Source organism: Physeter macrocephalus, chromosome 10, assembly GCF_002837175.3.
Source record: "Physeter macrocephalus isolate SW-GA chromosome 10, ASM283717v5, whole genome shotgun sequence".
NCBI classification, from domain to species: domain Eukaryota; kingdom Metazoa; phylum Chordata; class Mammalia; order Artiodactyla; family Physeteridae; genus Physeter; species Physeter macrocephalus.
In genome coordinates this window covers 69,779,798-69,792,160 of record NC_041223.1, presented here as the reverse complement: position 1 = coordinate 69,792,160, position 12,363 = coordinate 69,779,798, and the positions used below count along the sequence as shown (strand labels likewise).

The 12,363-nt window shown below is 38.8% G+C and overlaps 1 long non-coding RNA gene across 1 annotated transcript; it reads left to right on the top strand.

Moving 5' to 3' along the window:
* The first annotated feature begins 2,088 nt into the window (after window positions 1-2,088).
* Window positions 2,089-7,546, top strand: LOC129392473 (uncharacterized). The gene is made up of 3 exons (XR_008618399.1): window positions 2,089-2,148; window positions 5,167-5,285; window positions 6,579-7,546. It is a non-coding gene; the product is annotated as an uncharacterized lncRNA (long non-coding RNA).
* The last annotated feature ends 4,817 nt before the right edge of the window (window positions 7,547-12,363 follow it).

The window sequence follows — 12,363 nt, the reverse complement described above, 5'->3', positions numbered from 1 at the left end:
AAAAAGGAGCTGATGGCTGAAGTTGCAAGAATGATCTGGTCACTGAACTAGGAGTCACCACATCTCAGTAAATTTTCCAAACAATAACTCCCTGTTGTCCCTCCAGATGGTGGGCCTTGGTCTGAAAACCGAGGCCTCCTGTGCTGCCAGGCCACATTCACCCACCTCCCTCCAATATGATGTTATCGTCACTCCAGATGCAAGCAGTTCCTGCAGAAACCTCCTTTTCCTTCTCATCCTCCTCTGGGAAGAGCTTATAGAGCCCCCTTCTTGGGCTGGAGTTTCTCCTCTACCCTCAAATCCTAAAAACAGAAATGAGTTCCTTAGAAGTTAGTGCAAACTTCATGAACCAACTATTGGAACCAACATCAAGAAACTAGAGACTTTTAAAATCAGGTCTCTTCAAAATGAATTTTAATCTCATTTGTTAGCATTTTAAAAACTTAAAGGGCCATACTTGTGCTCATAATAACAATCAATAGAACTTTAGTTCTCAGAATAGGGTTTGTAATATTATTTTTATATAAATGTTATAATTAAATTATTTTTACTTAATTTTTCTCTATATATAATATAAATATTATGTTTTATTTAATTATACGTGCAGTTTACCAATAGCATACAATTCCAAGAGGATTCTATAGTTCTTTAGAGGGTCCCAAGCAGGATTGAGCCCGAGCTGTACAGGGTGGTAACCATCCAATGACACACATTTTATTGGCTTTCTCTCCTTGCCTGTATCACTCTCCATTTTCTGGGATTACCTTCCAAATAAGTTACATGCACCTGAGATTATGTCTCCGGCTCTGCTTTCAGGGGAAACTAAGCTAAGACGGACATGGGAATGTACAGCCAGCCACACAATATGTAACTAGGCTTGGAAACTTGGCCAGGATGTGTTAACTAGTGGCTTCACTGTACAGTTTACTGTAGGCCTGTACTCAGGCCTTACTTTGTAGGTGCCCAAATGTTAGCGTCTGTAGGGGTTTTTTTCTCTTGGGCTAGTTTTCTGTTTGTTTGTACTGTTGTTATTGTTCTGTATTTCAGGAGAGGGTGTAAGCCTGGCTGCTATTATTCTAGGAGTTGAGTAAGGGCAGGGTACTAAAGTTCTCACAACTCAGTATGTAAAATTTAACTTTACCTCCCTGTTTTACCTTTTGTCTTACTTCCCTGACATATTCCTGAGGCTAGAGCTCTGTTTCGATTTTTCCAGTGAGAATACCTGGAATGTCTTCTTCTGTTGGGGTGGGAAAGGTTTAGGTGCCTGGCTATGCAATGTTAGGGCTGGCATCTAGAGAGCTAGCTGCTTTTTATTAGCCTTTCAACTAGTCTTGTTTTAATCCACACCCCATTCAAAGTGACAGGTGCCTCCAATTCTGCAGCCGTTCTTGTCTTGTTTTATGGCTTTTCCGACTGCAGATGCTTAAATTTCAGCTTTCTCTGCTTTTTTAAGTTTCCACTTGTCCACCTGCTTGCCATTTTCCAAGTTGTATTCTAGCAGCAAATCACCTATCTGAAAAGACTACCTATCTCAGCCTCCTTTGCATATAGTTCTGGCCAAAGGGGAAATGCTATGAGAAACATCAGGAATGGCCCCTTAACGGGGTTTGATTCGGCTGTGGAGCACATCCTTTTATCCTTCTCTTCTCCCTTCTCCCTACTGCCTGGAATGTGGACATGATAGCTAGAACGCCAGCAATTATCCTGAACTCATGAGGGAATCTTGAGGAAGGAAGCCACATACCGAGGATGACAGAGCAGAAATATAGGAGCCTTGGTCCCTGGTGGCTGTGGAGTTACCCCGGACTAACGGCGGACTTCTTTTACACTAACAGAAATTCTGATAAATTCTATCATGTACAATTTCCTTCAAAAGAGGGGAAAAGACTACGATACATTGATAACTGTCTACACTGCATTACTGGGTATGTTGCCGACAGGACAGAACTTCCTTTCTGACCAGGAGGATAAAAATAGACTTCTCTCTCCCTAACAATTTTACATATCTAGTGATTGGAAGAATTTCGAATAGACTGACTCATACCTCCTTTCCTTTTCATCTTTGTATATATGGTGCCATCCACTGCAGGGTAAAGTCACATTGCGATGTAACCTCTGGCCCTGCACCTTTACATGACGGGATCCCAGGTGAGTTGGCGCAGAGAGCAATAGGAATATTCCTGGGAGCCATTTCTATTGCTGGGTGGCTAGCATCAACCTCTACACAGAAATACTGCATCACACATAATCACATTCCACGAAACCCAAACCAATGTATGCTCGGTTCAACTTCCCATTAACTGGATCCCGTTAACTGGCCCCACTGTGGCCATTCCAATGTGACATGACTAAGGGAAGTCTATCAGAAGGAACATCAGAATGGAAGGAAAGAGAGGTCTTAACTGATCGTGATGGAAATAGCTTCGGCGAATTTTACTCAAACATATGACCACATGAGATCATTTCTAGGCCCTTAATGGGCTTGGAAGGAGTCTGTGTAAGTGAGGGACCCTGAAGCTGAAGCTCCATTAGCTTCACAGTATATCTGCCTTGGGTAGGACAGGTGGAATAACATTTATCAAACAGGAACACTTAGTTTATTTATGGTGTTGCAACCACAGTACCAGGAGAAACAACAGTCACGATGCCCAAAATTTCTTGTGTTGAATGGGACTCTGGGACATGCTTTTATCCACAAACCCAACACTTCTCTGTGCTCTTAATCACTGGCTTCTGCATAAATTCCTCCCAAATTTCACTTCTGTTTTTCCTTCTTTTTTGTGTGTGGTTGCAACTTCAAACTGTGAGGTCTCATCCTCCTTGTTGGACCTATTTCCAAGTATCTTGCTGACCAAGACACATTCTTAGCAAATGAGTCATGTTTACCTAAATCTGCTAATTCAGTACAATTTATTTCTAACTTATTAATACACAAAGTAGTTTTCAAACACATATATCCACATGATGCTTTAATCCTTTATATAACTTCTATCCAGATATATCATGCATAATTTTATACTCAGAAAAGTTCCATGTTTTATATACTTATTAATTTTATAAATTTCCTCAGAATATATTCTTCTTTTGATCAATTCTACACTTCATTATAAGTTAAAGAAAATGGCAGTGTAGCGATGGAATGGTGGATAATTTCTCGGGCATGAGTAGCAGAGGCTAAAAGTAGAACCATTACTACAGTACTTTCACCTTACAGAGCGATCGATATTTTTCATAAGATTTTTCCTCCGGATTGTTCTGTCAGCTTTTTAGGTTTTTCAACTTCCACAGGCTTGCTGTACTATCAGAATCGTGGGTTGGTTTAGCTGATTCTCTGTAGAGAATAAGTGCTAATAATTGCTGTTTCAGAAAACAAGTCAACCAAAGTTAACTGACAAACACTTGCTGAGATTCTATATTGATTTAAAAATATACAATAAAGCTAATGGAAATATTAGTACTGTCCAAAAGGGACATAAGAAGCACTTTATAGAAAGAATTTAGGAATTTGAAACTAGATTCTAGGTTAAGGTTTGAGGAGTTTGTTTATTTCACAGTGTTAGTATTTGAAGATCAAATTCTCTTAGCTTAGCAGCTATGATGGATCATCCTATTGTGCAATGTAGAAACTCAGGTTTAATATGATCTCACATAAAACTCATTTAGCCATTAATTAAAAGTAGACAAATAGGCTGGTCACGGATTGGCAATTTTGGCCTTTTTACTTATTTAATTTAGCCTAGTTTGTTTTCTTCAACTTCACCTTCATTGTGTATTCCTGGGTTAAAAAAATGCATATTTGTTTGTGTGTTTAATTGTATTTATTGCAGACTTAATTTTAAAAATAAAACTATTTAGATAAGACTACAGCAGTAGTAACATTTCACAGCTGCAAAATGTCTCCTTATTCCCCCTCTTTTTCTGTCTCCCCTTCATACACATTACATTGTTAGTTTCTCTTAATAGTTTCTCTAGTATTCTAAAATTATGTGGTATAAGGTCTGTCTCTTTTAATGATGAATATAAACCTTGGACATTTCAGTGTAGTAACTTTGACTTCAGGCCTTTTATTCCCACTTCAAATATAATTTTAGTTCACTTCCATTCAGTGGTATACACTGTTCCACGATTAACTTTGTTCTGTGCTAAACTCTGGTATTAAATGTTATGGTCAAATCTGGGCTTCAAAGCTTTCAAAGCAACATGATAGATCCATATTACATGTCCTCATGATTGCAGATCTCTGCATGGTCAAGTGTTCCTGGAGAAAGAAACTGATCTCTTGGCAAAAACAACTCTTGGGTAAAATTATAAACTAATTTTGGACAAGAAAAAAAACAAAAGCATCAACTGCTGCCATTTGGTATGAATTAGACAATGATAAAATATTTGTTTTTGTGAAATGATAAGTGACATTCTAGATTTTAAAAAATTGGCCAGCTATCATCATATTTGCCTGATAAAATATTGAATGAAATATCTCTTCTCTCATAATTCAGCTTGAATAAATTTTTCTCCTAATCCATATTAATTTATAACAAAGGAAGCTAGTTTTAGTGAAGCAGAGTAGCTTATAATAATAACAATAATTAAATTTTGTTAGTTGACATAAAATATATTAGAGCAAATAGGACTGAAATGCAGCTTTTGAGGAATGCTTTAATCTGATTCATATTTATCACTATGAAAAAACAGGAAATTTCAAGGAATGATCTCTTGAAAGGAAATGAACATTTTCAATTCTAATGTTATCATAAATGTATATTAAGAATTTTTAATTTCTCAAGAAAAATACTCGGGAAGCCCTTATGAAAAATTTATTCTGTTAGGTGTTTACCATATGTCTCTTTTTAGAAATACTTATTATTATAGCCTATAATATCAAAATAAATCATCTGCTTTACTGATATGTAGTTAGCTTGGACTGCTGGTGTTTGGTATGTGTTATGGACTGAATTGTGTTCCCCCAAATTCATAGGTTGAAGCCCTGACCCCCAGTGTGATTGTCTTTGGAGACAGGACCTTTAGGGAAGTAATAAAGGTTAAATGAGGTCATAAGGATGGACTCCTTATCTAATAGGATTGGTGTCCTTATAAGTAGAGGAAAAGATGCCAGATACCTCTCTTTCTCTCTTTCTCCACTCTACTCCCTCTCTTCCTCCCCAGCAGAGATGGAAGGTCATTTGAGGACAAAGTGAGAAAACGGCTGTTTGCAAGCCAGGAAGAGAGGTCTCACCAAATACCAATCCTGACAGCAACTTGATCTTGTACTTCTAGCCTCCAGAGAGGTGAGTAAATAAATTTCTGTTGTTCAAGCTACCTAGGCTCTGGTATTTTGTTACGGCAGCCTGGGCAGACTAATATAGTAGATAAAGGCACAATACAGACATAAAAGGGCTGTACATTTTATAAAATTCTGAATCTGCAGATTGCCAAGGTCCGATGTGATGCACAGGGTTGAGATGGCAGCACCAGATTCACCCTGGAAAGCATCAAAATACCACTTTTGAACAGAGGCGCTATTTCCAGTTAGAACATGACAACATAAGTAATTTGATGGTGGTGATGCATCAACTTCATTCAGCTGGTCACTAAATCACAGCTGCTAACAGTATTTCAAGAACTGCAGAAGAGACTGGGGACTTGCAATTGATATTACTGTTGATATTTCTATTATTGTAGAAATTCTATTATTTTCTTTGGATGCCTGGACTTTTGCAAATGGAGAGATGCAAGGCAAGGGCTTGATACTCTTATAATTAACATTTTTGAGTGCTTACATGATTACATGGCAGGCCGTGTTCCAAGTCTTTACATAAACTGACTTTGTTTCATTCAGATAACAACCTACCTGTGAGATTGCTATATAGGGACCATTACTTCCATTTTACAGATGAGGAAACGTTTACAATGCATTACATTTAAAGATCAGAGGGACTTCCCTGGTGGTGCAGTGGTAAAGAAGCCGCCTGCCAATGCAGGGGACAGGGGTTCGATCCCTGGTCCGGGTAGATCCCACATGCCGCGGAGCAACTAAGCCCGTGCGCCACAACTATGGAAGCCCACATAATCTAGGGCCTGCGTGCCACAACTACTGAGCCCACGTGCTGCAACTACTGAACCCCGCATGCCTAGAGCCCGTGCTCTGCAACAAGAGAAGCCACCGCAATAAGAAGCCCGCACACTACAATGGAGAATAGCCCCCGCTCACCACAACTAGAGAGAAAGCCTGCTCGCAGCAACGAAGACCCAACGCAGCCAAAAATTAAAATAATAATAATAATAAATAAAAATCAGAAATAAGGAAAATGATATTTAAAAAGAAATTAAGAGAGCAAAAGGGAGAGGGGGGATGGGAGGAAACAATCAGAATCTAGGTTGTGCTAGGTCCTTTTTTCTCCCCACCCATGATCAACTAAATCACAGTGAAAAGCATGTCTCACTAGTAAACTGTGCTTTAAAAAAGAAAATATTTTATTGAAGCAGATAAGCAGCATGATTAAAGAATGGGATCCTAGGGGAGTATCTTTACCCTGGAATGGGTCTTACCCATAACTGAGTCTAATCTCCTCATTTTACAGGTGAGAACCTGAAGGACCCAAGGAGACATGGGTAAAGTGTCAAGGACCCGGATGAGATCCGTCTCCTGTTGCTACATAAACAGAGGCTACACACAATTCAGAGGCATGTTTTAAAAATGCGAACTCAACTATAATTTGTTACCATAACCACTAATATTCAAATGTTCTCAGCTATTTCTTAAGCTAAGCTAGGAACTATCCCTAGAGTTGAGCAGAGTCCCCTAAAACCTTTTAACTTGGAAATCACCATGCTATGGGAGAAATATCTACAACACTTGGAAAGGTTTTGAGGTTCTCGCAGGCACTTCTTTTTCAATAAGCCACTTTATTGAGGTATGAATGACATATAAAGAGCTATACATATTTAACGTATATGACTTGATGATTTTGGATATAAGTATATACCAGTGAAACCATCACCACAATATATGCCATAAACATATCCGTCACCTTCAAAAGTTTCCTCCTGCCTTATTATTATTAATTTTTGTGATAATGACACTTAACATAAGATCTACTCTCTTAGCCAATTCTTAATATTGTCAGCACAGCCACTATGCTGTTCAATAGAAAAGGACTTTTTCATCTTGCATAACTGAAACTTTGTACCCTTTGACCACTTCTCTCCAGCCACTGAACCCTCTAGCTTTGCTCCCGTTTCAATTTAACCAAGTGCCAGAAGCTTATTTTGTGTCATATTAGCAAACAGTAAATATTTTAAATGTTATCTAGTAAAAAGACTTAACTTGGCTTTTGTATCTTTTCTGGTCTGCTACAAGTTTCCACCAGTGTCTCCTCTTTCCTTATTTTGGTCTCACACTTTGTAGCAAAACAGAAGAGGAAGCACTTTATGCAGAAGACCTTTGGGAACATTGTAATTGCATTTTTCCTAATCAGTTTTATTGGATATTTCTAGTTTGCTTCCTATTTCATGTTCCATCATACCTCTAATTGTTAGATGTTTATTAATTTTTAGACCACACATCTTAAAATTTACTTATGGCTCTTCATTACCACATCTTTTATAAAACATCTTGGGTATTTTTAAGCACCCTGTGACCATCCACATAATCCATTCCTGCTAGCAACTTAAAATAAGTAGCACCAAAATAACTGAGAAGTTTGAGAGGTGAATCCTTAGTAGATACGCACATGGTCAAAGTGTACACATTGCTTAAGAGAGGAATCTCTTGAAGGACCCTCAAGCACTGCACTGGGTCCAAGTTCTAAATGTTGTATCAAGAAGAACAGAGGAGCCAAAAAAGTTCTCTCCATTTTCCCAAACCATAACCTTAGGAGAGAAATGCTCTCATCCAGCACAAGCCGGGCTGTGTCTTCACAGTGTTGTCATCTACCAGCCTTAGGGAAATCAGGCAGAGGAGAAGCCTTTCCTCTGAGAGAACCTCACTGTCCTCATTTCAGGAACGGTTATGTTCAGCAGAGCAGCTAATCTCATTGCCAAGAGGGAGGGAAGTCAAAGGGAGCCTCAAGTAACTCAGTACCAGGACATTCCAGGCTTTAAAATAGCTGCCTTTACCTCATGGGCCATTCGAAGAAATCTATATAGAATTTGAAAACAAGCTGTAATAGAACCTTACCCAACAGAAGCAAGGTCCTGCCAGACATTTTTTCTCATTCCCTTTGCTTTTATTTTCCAGAGTTTCTTCCTCACCTTAAATTTTTTCCTGCCTACTCACTCACTCCCTGGATGGTTTAATTGTCTTCTGGGTATAACCATTATGCATAGTAGATACATGGACATGTACTTTCCTTAGCTCCTCCACTTTTCTTAGCGCCACTGCTAGTCTTTTGGATGGTGGCATCCACCTCCTCTAACACACATCCATCCACTGGCCCCTTACACTCCCATTGGATGATTTTACCATCCACCCAGCCGTTCACACTAGAAAACTCAGTCATCCTGCCTCCTTTTCTCCATCATGTCCCCTTCCTCCAAACACATTCCATCAGACATCAGGTTTGGCCACTTCTGTCTGTGGAATGTTTCTGGATTCCAGGGACTTTGCAGGAAGCTTTTAGCTTGTCTCAGCTCAAAGTCTCTCTGTTTCCATTTATCTTCCACATTGTCATCAATTATTCTTCCAGAACAAAAATCTGGTTTTACTTTTCTCCTGCTTAATAACGTCCGATAGTGAGCCACTGTCTGGATAGAGTTTTATCTCTTTAACAATGTATACACAATTCCTCTATGTCCCTTCCCCCACCCAATCAAAATGCACCTTTCTCCCTACCTGTTCTCTTGGTTCACTGCTTTCTGCCAAATGACAGCCAGCTTTCCCAACACCTTAGCCCAGAAGTGGTTTCTTTTTTTTCTTTTTTAAATATTTATTTATTTGGCTGCATCGGATCTTAGTTGCAGCACATGGGATCTTCCTTGCGGCACATGGGATCTTCCTTGCGGCACGTGGGATCTTTTAGTTGCGGCATGCGGGATCTAGTTCCCTGACCAGGGATTGAACGTGGGTACCCTGCATTGGGAACGTGGAGTCTTAACCACTGGACCATTAGGGAAGCCCCCAGAAGTGGTTTCTTTTCTTTTTTTTTTTTTTTTTAAATAAATTTTATTTATTTATTTATTTATGGCTGCGTTGGGTCTTCATTGCTGCGCGTGGGCTTTCTCTAGTTGCGGCGAGCGGGGGCTACTCTTCGTTGCGGTGCGACGGCTTCTCATTGCGGTGGCTTCTCTTGTTGCGGAGCACGGGCTCTAGGCGTGCGGGCTTCAGTAGTTGTGGCTCGTGGGCTCTAGAGCGTAGGCTCTGTAGTTGTGGCGCACGGGCTTAGCTGCTCCGCAGCATGTGGGATCTTCCCGGACCAGAGCCCGAACCAGAGCCCGAACCTGTGTCCCCTGCACTGGTGGATTCTTAGCACTGCACCACCAAGGAAGTCCCAGAAGTGGTTTCTTAATGTGCTATCTAGATTTTCATTCCATTTCTTTTTCTGGGTTCTCAACATATTTTTTTCTTCTCATTTAGGTCATGCTTTGCAAGACTATGTTGAGGATTTTATTTTATTATCTTATTTTATTCTAATTAAAATAATATCAACCATATCCAAGTCTGTTGTCTTGCCAAAAAGAGTTCTGAATCTGAAGTCCAGAATAATATCCCGTCTAGTCTTGTACAATTTGGCTAGTATTTCAGCCATGGACAACACTGCTTTTCCAAGGTAAAAGAAATATTTGATCTACTATCCCCACCAAAGCACTCATTTGTCAAGAATTTGCTGTCCTGAAAGGTATGGAGTTGGGTGTCAGGGTGGCTGGTTTTCTGAGCAGTGAGAGAAGAGGTATCTTTCTACTTTAAAAACCAGTTCTTTGATGAGAACTCTTTCTACCCACCTTCCCTCCAAAGCAAAGGTCAAAATTAACACCTTAATACTAAACTCTGGGTACTGTATTATTTTTTTCAGATATAGCACCTACTAAAGGAAGAGAAGTATTCTTCATTTTTTTAATGTTTTTGGTAAAAAGAATTACAGGCTCCTCAGTAGCAGCACATAGAGGTAGACAGTTGTATGAACATTACAGATATAAATGAAAGTGTTAGTAAGAATTACTGAGTCGATCAGATTCAAGAAGGCCATATGTCCTACTCTATCAACTTCCAGAAGCCATTCTTCCTGCCTCTCAACTCCCAGAGGTAAAGGACTGAGAAGTCTGGGGAGAAGCATCACATTGATACACACAGTATCTGCAGGCAGTCGGCATAGTTGAGTGGTTAATTGCTACCATTACTCAATTAGCTTATTAGATTCAAGAATAATCAACCAACAACATTTATTGACGAGGAAGGGCTGTATCACCACCACACCATGTTAGGTGCTGGGGAACACAGTGAGAAAGCAAAAGAGTTTAAAGACTGGAGGGGAAGGTACATATTGAACAAATTATCACAATTTATTAAATAAATTAATTTAAGGATACAATAAGTAAGAAATATAGGCTGCCAACAATGGAAAACCAACACATACATGCATGCATGTGCATACACACAGAACAGAGCTTGAAATGAATCTATCTTTTCTCTACCTCAAGTGACAGCTTTATTAATTCATAACAAGCAATATAAATAGCAGCTTCTATGTAGAATTTATATGTACCCCTTTTCTGTTGTTGTGTATAGCTGCCTGACAAGAGCAAGCAAACATGGGTACTACTGATAGCAACAGGCAGGGTTGCTGCAGTAAATTTTTTCAAAATGAGTGATATTTATGGGTCCTCATGTAAATAGACAAGCTGTAGATGCATTTAAGAATTTGGATGTCTACTTACATAAGCAGCAGAGCATGGTGGCTGAAAGTAGCCCACTGGAGCCAGACTGGCCTCTGTTCCATACTGGATCCACTACTTACTAGCTGTGTAATCTCAGACAGTGTGCATTTGTAAAGTGAAGATAAACAATCACATTAACAACCTCATAGGTTATTATGAGAATTAAATGAGTTAATACTCGTAAAGCACTTAGCACATGTTAAGCTCCTGCCACAGAGTAAATGCTCTACACATGTCACCTATTGTATTTGCTCAAACAAGGCCATTTTTTAGCCAACTATCTGAACACAATAGTACTGAATCTCATAGACGCAGAGGGGATTTTTACGAAAGTGTATCTCAGTAAGGTTTATTAAGCATAGACAAGGGGGTCCAGGAATTTAATACCACATTTGTTGTCTTCAGAGCTACATTTCAGTTAGGGTGTTGCCTGAGAATGACAGTATTTTCTGATTTAGAATGTGACATTTACTCTGATATTGTTAATATGTGTAGTAGTTAAAAATAGTAGTAGATAGTCTTCATGTATGTTAGCTTCCTTTAGACTTATTTTGAAAAAATACATTTGTCTTATTATATGAATATATTGTGTCCCATTTAACTGAATTGTAACAAATTAAGGAAAGAGGTGATAGAGTATGAAATGTTGATGGAAGCTTTTACTATGCGGAACACCTTAGAATATAAATTTCTACAGTGCTATTAATAGTTATATCATCAACAACATTTTTTCAGACTTTGTGCTTCACTCTGGAGAAAAGAGTACGGCATCCTGAATTTCTTCACTGGGTAATTTAAAACCGAGTTATAATGTGGATACCAACTGCACACATGTTACTTGAGTTCAGCATCAAAGTTGTAAACGAAAATAGAAAATATGTTCTCTTTCAAAGCTGTTACTATTTAACAAAACACATTCAAATCAACAAAATAGTATGAATATATATGACCATAAATGTTTTTATTAACTCTTTGTTTTGGCTTTTTAAAAAACCTCATTTTAAATACTTAATTCTAATTCTACTCTACTCTACTCAAGTAGACTATAATAGCGAATACATATCTAGTGCTTACTATTTACATTCCAGGTGCTGTTCGAGTTACTAGTAAGTTCTGATTCTAATAAGAAAGCCATATACAGCAGTTTCAGCTTTTATGTAACACAGTAACCTCAAGGAGAAGAAAGTGAGGGCGTACCGAAAACTTAACTACGTAGTCTATAGACCAGTGTTCTTTGTAAAGCATTTATATCGACACCCAGTTTTAGGAACTAAAACCCTTGTATAAATTTGTATTACTAGTCTAGAAAGGAGAGTGCCGTTTTTCAGGGGATTACATTCCGCTTGGTCTGTCTCTGAGGCCTATTAACCAATAAAACCGTTCTATTCTGCTGCTCTGGGACATAAGCAACAACGAAAAGGAGTAATGACCTTAGACCATAAGTAAGTTGTCAGGCCAGCCAAGAGCACAGAAGAGAGAAGATGAGCCCCAGGA